Here is a 13379-nt window from a genome sequence, read left to right as displayed (position 1 = left end):
ATATTGTTCAGTTTATCTCAGTCTGTACTTTGATAAGTGCCCCCATGAGATTCCTACACACATTAAAGTCTGAGAAGCTTGGTCTAGGCTCCAGGGCAGCCCCTCTGGGAAGCAACCCGATACTCTGTATCTCCAACAGGCTCACAGGGAGTGTTGATGCTGCTGGTCTGCAGATCATGCTTTCGGGAGCAAAGGTCTAGAGCAGGAGTTGGCAAACTACAGCCCGCAGGCCAAATCCAGATAGTCGCCTGCTTTAAAAAAAAAAAAAAAAAAAAAAAGATGAACACAGCGAAGTTCACTTGTTTACATATGGTCTATGACTACTTTTGCACCACAAAAGCAAAGCTGAGTAGCTGCAGAGACTTAGGGTCTACAAAGCTTTTCTATCTGACCCTTTACAAGAAAAGTTTACTCCTCTCTAGCATAGAGGTCTCAGTCTTAAAGCTGCATAACTGCTTTGTAAATGAACTCGTTTTTATAAATCAAAAAAGCATAAAATCATTTTCTTCCAGTTCTCCTGTCCCCTCTTAGGAAAAGAGCTATAAAACTGGCAACATTATGCAAATATTTCTCCTAATTTCAACTGCTGTTTAAAAGTTTTATGCCTCCCATACCCCAAAGTCAGATTTTATACAATCATTTCCCAAAGTACGTGTTTCTACAATTATGTCTGCATTTCATCAAGGCTATAATTTCCTAAAACCAGTACCTCAGGGACCAATCCCATATCCAGGTTTCTAAAATTATTACAATACATATTACTGACTCAGTGTCTACTTTTAAAATGCTATTATAAAAAGCCGTGAAAAAAAAGGACGTGAAAATCCACTTTGGAATTTTGGTGAGGAAAGAAAGAAGCAGTGGCAGCACACAATCACCCAACTATCGCCCATGGAGTCCCACAGAGAAAGACAAGACGAAAGAAAGATGTTGGCTTTGAAAGATGGAGTCTTTAGAATTCTCTATACAGAAGCACCAGCCACAAGTCCAGGAAAATCAACTTTGAAAAATCAAATCATTCAATTAACAAAAGGTCCACAGTTTAGAGTGACCTAAGGAAGGTTCCAAAAATTAAAGTACACCATCAGGTACTTTAGATTATTAGTTTATATTTTCCTTTGCTTAATTTCAGCCTTGGTTTATTCTCCCCCAAATCCCACCATAAGAGACTGCCCTCCCCCATCAAGTTTATTCTCTTGAGATATTTATACAGTTGTGTATTCCTGCTATCTCAGTTCAGCCAAGTTATACAGTTTTCATTTATATTCTTTCCTCATCAGTCAGCCCCTCCAGTCTCTTAATCATTCCTGTGGGTCTTCTGTGAACTCTCTCCAGCTGGTCCCCAGCGATCTGGTAATGAGGTGCCTCCAACTGACTGCAGCCTTCCAGGAATAGCCTCGTTAGAACAAAGATGAGCTCACCCTCCTCGGGTCCGTGACATAATACTCCTGAGTAGACAATCCCCCACATCACAGCAAGCTAGGATACTGCCATATTAGACTGTAACCCTGTCCCACGCCTCCCAGATTTGGGCATTGGGGCAGGCCGATGTGCTGGAAGCCTGAGGACAAATGGCATGAGTTCCTGAAGCAACTATTCACTAGAGGTGAGGTGGGTGGGGAGAAAAAGGTGTTTTCACCTTTTTCTCAGAGGTAATAAAACACAGGTAATAAAACAGAATGCAAAATTTGCATGAATTTCTAAAGGTAAAATATGGGTATGTTCAAAATATGCAGATACTTGATACCGGAGGCAGAAAGGCTGCTCGGGGCTCTGCTCCCGGCCCCCAAAGGGTTACATACCCACGATCCTCTACGACCAGAGAGAGGTATTGAACTGAGGTTTGAAAAACACTACAATCCCCACTCAACTTATGGTCTATTACCCCACTACCACCCATCCCATATACTCACATTTTAAATAAAATTGTTTTTTCCATTATGTCCCCCCAGCCCTGGATATCTGTATTTTGTCTTTGCCTAACATAATTTGTTAAAACAGTGTTTAGTGTTTTAACAAATTCACAGTAATTCACCGGCTGTAATCCACCAACATCTTCAGGTTCTTCTGTAAGGTTCATTCTTCATTCATTTCATATTTTTTGAGCATTTGCTGTCTGCCAGACTGTGTGCTAAAAGCTAAGGTAACAAGGATAAATAAGACAGGGTCTTTTCTTAACTTTGATGAACTCAAAGTGGGAGATGGGCAAGACAATGTGGCAAGTACAACAAAAATAGGAATAAACAACGTGTGGAGGGCAAAGGAAGGAGAAAGGTAACTTTGCCTGAGAGTGGAGAAGTATTGAGGGGGCTAGAGTATGCATCATTTCCCAGTCAGAAGCAACAGGATTAGTGACCTGTGAGGTCAAAAGATAAAAGTGAGCAAGAAGCCAAGGACAAATCGGGATTTTCTACGCTTGGGAGCCTGGATGAACGGTGGTGGTGAATTAAGGAGGCAGAGCCAATGCGTAGGGAACGATATGAGTACAGAACTAAGTTTGAAGTGTCTATGAGATATCCAGGTAAATATATTCACAAGACCAATGGAAATAAGCATCTGAAGCTATGGAGATACTAGTATCCTGCAGGCAGTTAGAAGACAGGAAATGAAAAAGGACTGCCATGCAAAACAAGCCAACCAAGAAAAAGACCAATTATGGAACCACGAAGGGATCAACCTTAAATGTACCCCCCACCCCAAAAAAGGAGCTAGCAAAGAGTGAAAAGGAACAATCAGAGAAGAGGAAAAAGCTGTATAAGTAAGTAGTTTACTGGAGGCAAAGGGAAGTATTTCTAGAAACTGGTAGTCACGGTATTAGAACGAGTAAAGACTTGGGCACAAGGGGGAGTTCAAAATCAGCCCGCAGGTTTTTTCCCTTGATTATTTGAAACTCTGATTCTCTGATCAAGCACCTTCAAATAAAATGTGTATCTTATTTCCACCTGTTCTCATTAATAATAAAAGCCTTAGCCTAAACTTGATCCAACTTGATAACTAGTAAGCTCTTTGCAACTCAATTCAGGGATACTCATTATTTCAAAATTATTTTAATGCCTATAACAAATTCAGATCTGAATTAATCCGAATCTAGTTTCTAATCCCGCATAAATCACTGGCAAAAAAAAAAACTTCCCCAATCAGCTTTATTGAGGTATAGCTTATATATAGTAAAAGTCACCAATTTAAAGTAAGCAATTAGAGCTTTGACAATTGTATACGGTTATGATATAAAATACAATCATGGGGCGCCTGGGTGGCTCAGTCAGTTAAGCGTCTGCCTTTGGCTCAGGTCACGATCCCAGGGTCCTGGGATCGAGCCCCGCATCGGGCTCCCTGCTCTGCAGGAAGCCTGCTTCTCCCTCCCGACTCCCGCTGCTTGTGTTCCCTCTCTCGCGGTCTCTGTCAAATAAATAAAACCTTTAAAATAAAGTAAAATAAAGTAAAATAAAATACAATCATGATACAGAACTTTCATCATCCCAAAGTTTCCTCATGATCCCCTTGTGCAACCCCTGATGTGCTGTCACTATAGTTTTGCCTTTTACAGATGCCAAATGGCATCATATACAAAATGTAGTCTTTTGTGCGTGACATTTCTTCACTTAGCACAATGCGTTTTATACCCATACATGTCACATTACATGTAGCAGTAGTTCATTCCTCTTTACTGCTGTGTAGTAGTCCATTATAATACAATTCCTTTACCCATTCACCAGCTGAAGGGCATTTGGTTCTATCCAGTTTGGGGCTATTATGACAAAACTGCTGTGAACATTCAAGTATAAGTCTTCTGTGGACACATGTTTTTATTTCTCTTGGGTAAAAAGCTAAGAGTGAGATTGCTGGGTCATATCATAAGTATATATTTAACTTATAAGAAACAATGCTACACTGTTTTCCAGAGCAGCTGTATCATCTTGCATTTCCACCAGCAATGTATGACAGCTCTAATTGTTCACATCTGCCAACACTGGGTACTGTCGATCTTTTAAATGTTATCATTCTAGAACAATCCAACCAGATATAACAATTGTAAATATTTATGCACCCAACATGGGAGCACCCAAATACTTCAAGTAGTTAATAACAAACATAAAGGAAGTAATCGATAATAGTATAACAGTAGGGGACTTTAACACCCCACTTACATAAATTGACAGATTATCCCAAAAGAAAATCAATAAGCAAACAGTGGCTTTGAATGACACACTGGACCAGATGGATTTAACAGATATATTCAGAACATTCCATCCTAAAACAGCAGAATACACATTCTTTTCAAGTGCACATGGAATATTCTCCAGAACAGATCACATATTAGGCCACAAAACAAATTTCTCAACAAATTCAAAAAGATCGAAGTCATACCATGCATCTTTTCTGACCGGAGTGCTATAAAACTAAAAGTCAACCACCTGAAAAAATCTGGAAAGAGCACAAATACATGGAGGTTAAATAACACACTACTAAATTTTACCCATTCTAAAAGGTGTGAAGTGGTCTCTCACTGCGGTTTTATTTGCGTTTCCCTGAGGACTAACCATATAGGGTACGTTTTCATGTGCTTATTGGCTATTTGTGACACTTCTTTGGTATCCAATTCTTTTGCATTTTTTAAAATCAAGCTGTTTGGGGCGCCTGGGTGGCTCAGTTGGTTAAGCGACTGCCTTCGGCTCAGGTCATGATCCTGGAGTCCCGGGATCGAGTCCCACATCGGGCTCCCTGCTCAGCAGGGAGTCTGCTTCTCCCTCTGCCCCTCCCCCCTCATGTGCGTGCTCTCTCTCTCTCTCTCTCATTCTCTCTCGCAAATAAATAAAATTAAAAAAAAAAATCAAGCTGTTTGTCCTCTTACTACTTAGTTGTTAGAATTCTTTATATATTCTGCAAACAAGTCCTTTACTAGATATGTTTGACAAATATTTCCTGTGGTTTGTTTTTAACATTTTCTTAACAGTGTTATTTAAAGAAAAAAGTTTTTCCTTTGATGAAATCCAACTTATCAATTTTTTTCTTTTATAGTTTGTGTTTTTTATAGCCTAACTCAAGGACACAAAGATTTTCTTCTAGAAATTTTATCTAAAAGTTTCACAAAAGAAAATCTCTTGTTAAAATTTTTAACGAAAGTACACATGAAAAGATGCTCAACATCATTCATCATCAGGAAAATGCAAATCAAAACCACAGTATCACCTCATACTGGTCACAATGGCTAATATCAAAAAGACAAGAAATAACAAATGTTGGTGAGGATGTGGAGAAAAGAGAATCCTTGTGCACTGCTGGTGGGAATGCAAACTGGCGCAGGCACTGGGGAAAACGGTATGGAGGATTCTCAAAAAGTTAAAAATAAGGGGGCCTCAGTGGCACAGTTGGTTAAGCGGTTTCGGCTCAGGTTGGTTAAGTGGTTCCAGCTTGGGTTCAGGTTCGTGAGACTGAGTCCCATGTAGGGCTCTGTGCTCAGCAGGGAGTCTGCTTCAGATTCTCTCTCCCTCTCCCTCTGCTCCTCCGGCTCATGTTCTCTCTACAAAATAAATAAATAAATCTTAAAAAAAAAAAAAAGGGACGCCTGGGTGGCTCAGTTGGTTAAGTGGCTGCCTTCGGCTCAGGTCATGATCTCAGGGTCCTGGGATCGAGTCCCACATCGGGCTCCCTGGTCAGTGGGGAGCCTGCTTCACCCTCTCCCTCTGCCTGCAGCTCCCCCTGCTTGTGCTCTCCCTCTCTGATAAATAAAAAAATCTTTAAAAAAATTAAAAATAGAACCATATGGCCCAGTAATTCCACTTCTGGGTATTTACCTGAAGAAAATGGAAATGAATTCAATAAGGTATATGCCCCCCATGTTTACTGCAGAATCATTTACAATACCCAAGACATGGAAGCAACCCAAGCGTCCATCAGTACATGAGTGGATAAAGAAGATATGGTGTGTGTGTATATATATGCATATGTATGTATGTATACATGTATATGCATATGTACATATGGATGTGTGTATATATATATATATACAATGAAATATCACTCAGCCATAAAAAAGAATGAAATCTTGCCATTCACGGCAACATGACAGACCCCTAGAGGATATTATGCTAAGTGAAATAAGTCAGACAGAAAAAGATAAATACCATAAGATTTCACTTATATGTAGAACCCACAAAACAAAACAAACAGAAACAGACTCATAAATACAGAGAACAAGCTGATGGCTGCCAGAGGGGAGGGGTGTGGGGGATGGGTAAAATAGGTGAAGGAGATTAAGAGGTACAGACTTCCAGTTACAAAATAACTTAAGTCACAGAGATGAAAAATATGCAAAGGGAATATAGTCAATAATACTGTAATAACTTTGTGTGGTGAAATACAGTAACTATACTTAACCATAATAGGCATTTCATAATGTGTGTAATTACCCAATCACTATGTTGTACCTAATACATAGATAATGTTGTATGTCAACTATCTTGAATAAAAAAAGTTTTAACAAGAGTTTTTTAAGCACTGCATGCCCTTTATCTCATTAATTACTCAGTTTTATTATTGCTCTGTTTCTTTCAAATTCAACTCCCCACATTACCAAGCAGCATTTCAATTACAGTCTGTTTCAGAATTTGGAAAGATTTTTATCTTTTAACAGATTTCCCCCTACTCTTTAACCTAATAAATGGCATTTCTAAATGGAGCCAATGTTTTAGTCCCTCAGTTCTCCTCAAATTGACATAAACCCTCTGGACCCCTGATGCTGGGTCTTAAAACAACAAAATTCCAAAAACCATAGCATGCACCTGCAGGTTAAGCCAAGGACAACGAACTATTTGCCCTTCTGCTTTTGAAGAGAAGCTTTTATTTATTTTTTAAGATTTTATTTATTTGAGAGAGAGATAGTGAGGGAGAGAGAGAGTATGAGCAGGAGGGAGAGGGAAAAGTGGGCTCCCTGCCAAGCAGGGAGCCCAACGTGGGGCTTGATCCCAGGACTCTGGGATGATGACCTGAGCCGAAGGCAGACGCCTAACGACTGAGCCACCCAGGCACCCTGAAGAGAAGTTTTATAAAATCACTCTCACCTGAGAGGAGGCTGGAAACCGTTTTCTTATCATTCACTGGTTAAAGTTAGGCTTATAAAGGTTTAGCTGAGAGAGACAAAAGTAATTCTACATTTCTTTTTTTTTTAAGATTTTAATTATTTATTTGACAGAGAGAGACACAGTGAGAGAGGGAACACAAGCAGGGGGAGTGGGAGAGGGAGAAGCAGGCTTCCCACTGAGCAGGGAGCCCCACGCGGGGCTCAATCCCAGGACCCTGAGATCATGACCTGAGCCGAAGGCAGACGCTTAACGACTGAGCCACCCAGGCACCCCATAAATCTACATTTCTTAATTCAATCTGGATTCTCTCTGTTGCACCATTCTCTTTAAAACAAACCAGAGTTCGTCTGACTTGAAATGAAGAGGACATATGAAAGCGCAGTTTAGATTCAACTGCCCCCTGGAATAGACTTTGCCATTCTCTGCATAGTTCAGAGAAAAGAGGAAAAAGGGATTCAAAGCCAGTGTGCACAAAACAAGGAAACAAGGGTCAACTTATCATTGCTCATTTTGTAACTTCCTGGGACGTCTGGAGAAAAACAGAAAAACTGGCCAATCTATGCCTGTTGCAGTCTTTCATCTTCATCAAGAAAACAGCAGCTTCAATTTACAACTCTCTCCTAACATGTTTTTTTTTTTCTATTTACCAAACGGAATCTGCTGTGCCTGATTCACAGAATTAGGACAGGTCCCTGTGTTCCCATCCCATGGCAGCTTTTATGCTTAGGTGACCCTGGGCCACTGAATCTTGGCTATAACAGGAAAATTTTAAAACGAATTCCCTGAATCTGACAAGCCGTCTCCCTCAATAAGTCTAGGAAGGTGTTATTTCATTAACTGTGCATGAAGTGGCAGGCAAACGGCCAGATCTACAGCCCAGTGGGATGAAACTGGAATCATCACACACACACTTAAAATCTAACACAATTTCTCCCTCTACTGCCGTCTATTCTACGGTTATTTTTAAAGAAAATAATTTATTTACATCAGAAAAAAAGAGCAATCTTAAATGAGTATTTTATAGCTCTTTGTTTAAGATTCCAGGAAGAAAAACTCAACTAGCCACAGAAATGGCAAACTGAGATGGCTCAATTTGAAGGAGAAACTCAACTTACATAGTATTAAAACAAAATTTTTGTTGACCTAATAATCAATGTTACCAAACAAGATCTATGCATTTCTTCAAATGTGTATTAAAAACTTATTAGATGCCAAACTTATGTTGGACCCTGAGGAGTCCAAAATGAGTAAGATGGTCCCTGACCCCTTAGAAACATACAGTTTAGTACAGAAGACAGACAAGTAAACCAGTTGGTGATAGTCCTGTGTAGTGAAGTCTATGAAGTGAGCACATGGTGTTAGTGGAGCCCAGGAAGGGCCCCTCAATCAGGATTAGCTCTCAGTTTCTCAGGAAACTTCATCCTACCCTCCTGGGAGCAAAGCCAACTCTTCCACCGAGTTACCAGTGTTTGGGGAATTAAGGAGGTACAAAACAATACCTACACAGTATTGTTTATTCTCATGGTCAATGACTTCCTCTCTTCAGCAATGGTCAGAGGGGATTACTGAACCACATACATGGCAGAGAAAAAGCTCACTGGAAACTCCAACCTATTTATCAAAATTGCACAGGGTCTAAATACAATGTGGTATCCTGATTTGGATCTTAGGACACAAAAAGGCTGTTAGTGGAAAAACTTATAAAATCCAAATAAAGTTGTAGTTCAGCTCATGGTATTGTACCAAAGTTAATTTCTTATTAGATGTGACAAATGTACCATGGTTATGTAAGATGTTAACATTAGGGGAAGAACTGGGTGAAAGATACACAGGAACTCTCCACTATTTTTGCAACTTTTCTATAAATCTAAAATTACTCCAAAATAAAATGTAATTTTTTAAAAATTACATCTGGTTCCTCACTTTACATTCTCATTCCCCCCCTAGGATTCTGATCATGCTTCCCTAATCCCTACCCAATCCAGGTAATGCTTGATTAAAACACTTTTTTCAAACCCTTTTCAATCTTTCCTATAAATCATTTACACAGCCCAGCTGGTTTCCTTCTTCACCAAGACATGAGAAACTAGATCATACTTGGGAGGTTTTAACTTTTTTTTCTTCCTAACAGTTTTACCGCATACACCAGGGGGTATCCTTGGAGTGGAACCTCTCTAAGTGGACAAAGGAGGGGTTAAAATAACCTGGGCCGGATCTCTGGATAAGAGCAAGGGGACCTTGCAGAAAATGTATGTTGTATATTATTAGATTACCTTTACCTGATCTCTGGCCAAAAAGGATAATGAATAGAAAATACAATGAACAGATGTTGACTACTAGCATCTCAACACCAACAGGGAAACTGCACTGAAATGATGCTGCAGCTAGAAGCTCTGAAAAATGTGGTGCAAATCCTTCAACTATCCAAGGTAACAAAAATTCATATTAAAATCATATGGTGTGGCGCCTAGGTAGCTCAGTCGGTTAAGTGTCTGACTTTTGATTTTGGCTCAGGTCATGATCTCAGGGTTGTGAGATCAAGCCCTGTGTCCACGCTAAGTGTGGAGCCTTCCTGAGATTCTCTCTCTCCCTCTCTCTCTGCCCTCCCCCAATTAAAAAAAAAATCATACGGTACAGTTCAATTCAGGCTAAATGACAAAACATATATTTACCAAGACTGTTTGGTTTCTGATAACTAAATGAATACTCATCTCCATCAAACCATAACTTGTAGAACAGGCTTCAGGAGTCCCACCAGGAAAACATCATGGTGATATAACACCATACCAAGGCATCAAGCATGTATGTGCATGCCCCCCCACGGATGCATGTGCACATGTACATACACACAAACTGCAACAAGGCTAAACAACCTCAAGTTTGAAAACTGGGGCACCTGGGTGGCTCAGTCGGTTGAGCGACTGCCTTTGGCTTGGGTCCTGGGATCGAGCCCCGCATCAGGCTCCCTGCTCGGTAGGAGGCCTCCTTCTCCCTCTCCCACTCCCCCTGCTTGTGTTCCCTCTCTCGCTGTCTCTCTCTCTGTCAAATAAATAAAATCTTTAACAGAAAAAAAAATTTGAAAACTACTATATAAAAGAATATTAGTGAAGGCTAAACATTCATGAACCCTTCAAAGAAAAAGAAACCAAAGAAAGATAAATTGAAATTTAAACCTAGGCTATTTAATGACTAAAGTAATTTAAAAAGTAAAATGATATACTAGAATCCATGAAGCTCATTATGTCTTATTTGTTATATGGTATGTTGTAATATTATATATTACACAACAGTACTCTGACCTGGACCACTTCCATAAAGATGAACAAGTGGAGTAATTCCTATGAAAGAGTTCAATTTGCATGCCTCTGTTGGACGACCTTACCATAATTTAATTTACCTGTTCACAAGTCTATCTCCAATACGGGCCTGAGCTTTTGAAGAGTAACACACACAGAATGGGCCCTTAAAACATGCCTTCTGAATGAGCGAACATGCAGCAGTAAGTACCTCTGAGGTATCCTTACAAGCCATTTGGTATCAACACCTTAGGAGCAGAACATGCTGTATACTACGTTACATATTTAGAAGGCAGTCAAGTTAACTGAAAAATAATTCATAGCAACTAATTGTTGGGGAAAAAAAACTCATCACGTGAGACATAAAAAGAAGTGCAAAAACTGTAACTTGGAAATGAAGAAAATATCTGTGAATTAGTTTTCTTCCCTTGATGGCAACAAAAGTCAATCTACCTTTAACTTTCTAACATTGAAATACAAGAGTTTTAAATGAATCTTTCATTATCCTTCATTTTATAAAGAAATTTGTTATTAACTTCAATTGGTAAGGAAGACCAATTAGTGAATGGAATGAAGTCCAACCCAATTATGTGTTCAAAACTGTGGGTTGAATGCCTTAAAAAATTCTTTCTCTTCAAGACTGCAGAAAAATACAAAACAACCCTCTTGACTGCTGAGAAGGACTAAAAGTATTTCTTTTGCTCACAAGTATGTAATCAAAAGCAATTACTTTCTGCCCCCACCCAAAACAAAGAAATACCATCTCCTCCCACCCATCACCATCAAAACATGCTACCGAGCATCTCAGTCCTTTAATCTTAGACTATAAAAATGTCAGATTGCAATAAAATTACAATTCAACAAAAACATTTTTCTAAGTATGTTCTCATTCCCTGTAGTGTTCCTAAACTAATTTAGCTCCTTCTCAAGTATTAACAAACAAGGAAACAAGAAAATTCTCAGAATAGTTATTCCAAATTACTTGTTTTTAAAAAAATTTACTATTGTTCATGGATTCCAAAATTCATGGTACACATTAGCAGGAGAGTGTTTTTCTGTCAATGGCTGAATTTAAATGCGGATAACTATTTAATTATATGCAGTTTTCCCTCTGACCCTACCTATAATACTGGTCAGCATCCAAATGTTTAAAATAAACAACTGGTCATGTTTACTTAAAAACGTTATTGCCTCATCACCAAGAGGTTCTAAGGCATCCAAAAAGTGGTAGCTCTCAGCTCTAGCCACGAATGCAGCTTGCACACAAGCTGTCTCAAAAAGATTAGGAACTTCTAGTGACCGCAAATGGGGTAAAGCAGAAGGCACATGTTATCTGTAGATGGTTCAATGATAAAACTGTTTTAACATAAAAAACTCAAAGCCTGCCAAGTCAGATAATGTGAACTACAAAGCCATCTAAATGCCTGCAAGCCAAAAAGAAAAAGGAGAAGAAGGAATAAAAATGTGTCTATACACAAGTCAACTTGAGAAGTCACCCTGCAACTTAGCTTTTCAAGAACTGAAAACTTTATAAGGTTCTTGGAGATATCAACACATTCAAGTTCCAAAATAGAGCAACTATATTAAAATACAATTGGCAAAAAATTCAAATGCCACCACACGTTGAAAGACACACAATAATAAAAAATTCTTTAATAGGGTTTGTGGTGGGCACTGTTCTAGGGACTTTACATTCTTATTCATTTAGTCCTGATAACATCCCTATAAGACAGGTACTATTAAGATTATCTCCACTTTACAGATGAACGAACTGAAGTACAGATAGATTAATTCACACAATGTCAGACAGCTAGTAAGAGGCAGAGCAGGAGTTTAATTCCATTAGTCAGACTCCAAAGTTCATGTTAACCAATGCATGTTTTATGTCAGCTTTTTTTTTTTAAACCTAATAACCTTTTTGGATTTCAAACACTAGGATAGTTTTGTGCAATAAGAAAAGTACAGGCTTTGGAATCAAATCAAACCCAAACAAACCCCTGAACAAAGTCAAGCCTCAGCTTCCCTATATGTAAAAGGAGGACACTTAAGTTATTGTGAAGGTCAAAGAAGATAATATAATTAAAGTGCCAAGTACGGTATACAAGATAGGGGTTCTTAACCCTACGTTCACAGACATTGTGTGTCCACGGATGGGCTTCAGAGTCTCTGAGTCTCATCAATTGTATGACAAATGTTGTATGTACTCATTTTTTTTTTTTTTTTTTTTTAAGAATCGTCTCTGGCTGTCCACAAACCTTCAAGAGGTACCCGATCTCTGAAAGGCTAAGAACCACCGAAGTACACAGAAGCTACTCAAAAAAAATGAAAGTTCTCTTTCCCTTCTTATTCTCAAAAACTGTCCCTTTTCCATTAAGGGTGACACATCAAGGCTTCTCAATAAATGTCAATTATTCCCCCATCATTTTCCTGGCTTGATAACTAGTAACATATGCAAGCTTATGCCCCAGTTTTCTAGAGATGGTCTAAAGAAGGCCCTCAAACGATGATTCATCCCTCTCTGCACCGAGACGAATACACGGCATTTACTCGAGGGAATCGTGAGAATCATCCACCTAGCTGCACGAAGCACCATGTCAGGAAGGAGAACTGAGTAGGTAATAGAGCCTCCCAATTGCACCCTAGAGACCTGACACCTCAGCGCTGAGGGATGAGGAGAATGTGTTTCCCTAGACTACTGGAAAACCCAGAATTCCGTTCCCCCTACCCCTGTCCTGCCTCTCTGGACCTCTGGTGCAGGGAGGTCCTCGAGGCAGTGCCCCGGACTAGAGAGGTAGAGGAGAGAAACGTTACCCGAGCAGCGCGGCGGAGTCCCACCTCTGCTGCCGGGAGCCGCGGCGGTAGCACTCGTCGCAAGACTGTCCCAAGATCCTCCTCCCAGAGACCCCAGTACGGATCTCGGCTCCAGCTGGGAACCGGCTCCAAGCTTTTCCGTTTCCCAAAGCGGCTTCCGCTTCCGGGCTAGCCTTTGCAGGAAGCAGTA

At 39.7% G+C, this 13379-nt stretch overlaps 1 protein-coding gene across 6 annotated transcripts in view; it reads right to left on the bottom strand.

Annotated features, from left to right (window-relative positions):
• Window positions 1–13346, bottom strand: part of AREL1 (apoptosis resistant E3 ubiquitin protein ligase 1) — a 41505-nt gene extending 28159 nt beyond the window's left edge. For 2 of the 6 annotated variants that reach the window (XM_028093289.2, XM_028093676.2), the window contains exon 1: window positions 13190–13346. The gene's annotated coding sequence lies outside the window, so the exon portion shown is untranslated. Of the gene's footprint in view, window positions 1–61; window positions 107–145; window positions 252–13189 lie in introns of those variants that run through there. The other 4 variants (XM_028093369.2, XM_028093435.2, XM_028093520.2 and 1 more) reach the window with 4 other exon arrangements.
• Between the last annotated feature and the right edge of the window lie 33 nt (window positions 13347–13379).

The sequence above is a fragment of the Eumetopias jubatus genome, unplaced genomic scaffold, assembly GCF_037043125.1.
Source record: "Eumetopias jubatus isolate StellerSeaLion01/CBP00866 unplaced genomic scaffold, mEumJub1_p1.0 scaffold_7, whole genome shotgun sequence".
Classification (NCBI taxonomy): Eukaryota; Metazoa; Chordata; class Mammalia; order Carnivora; family Otariidae; genus Eumetopias; species Eumetopias jubatus.
This window is presented reverse-complemented; position numbering and strand designations above follow the sequence as displayed.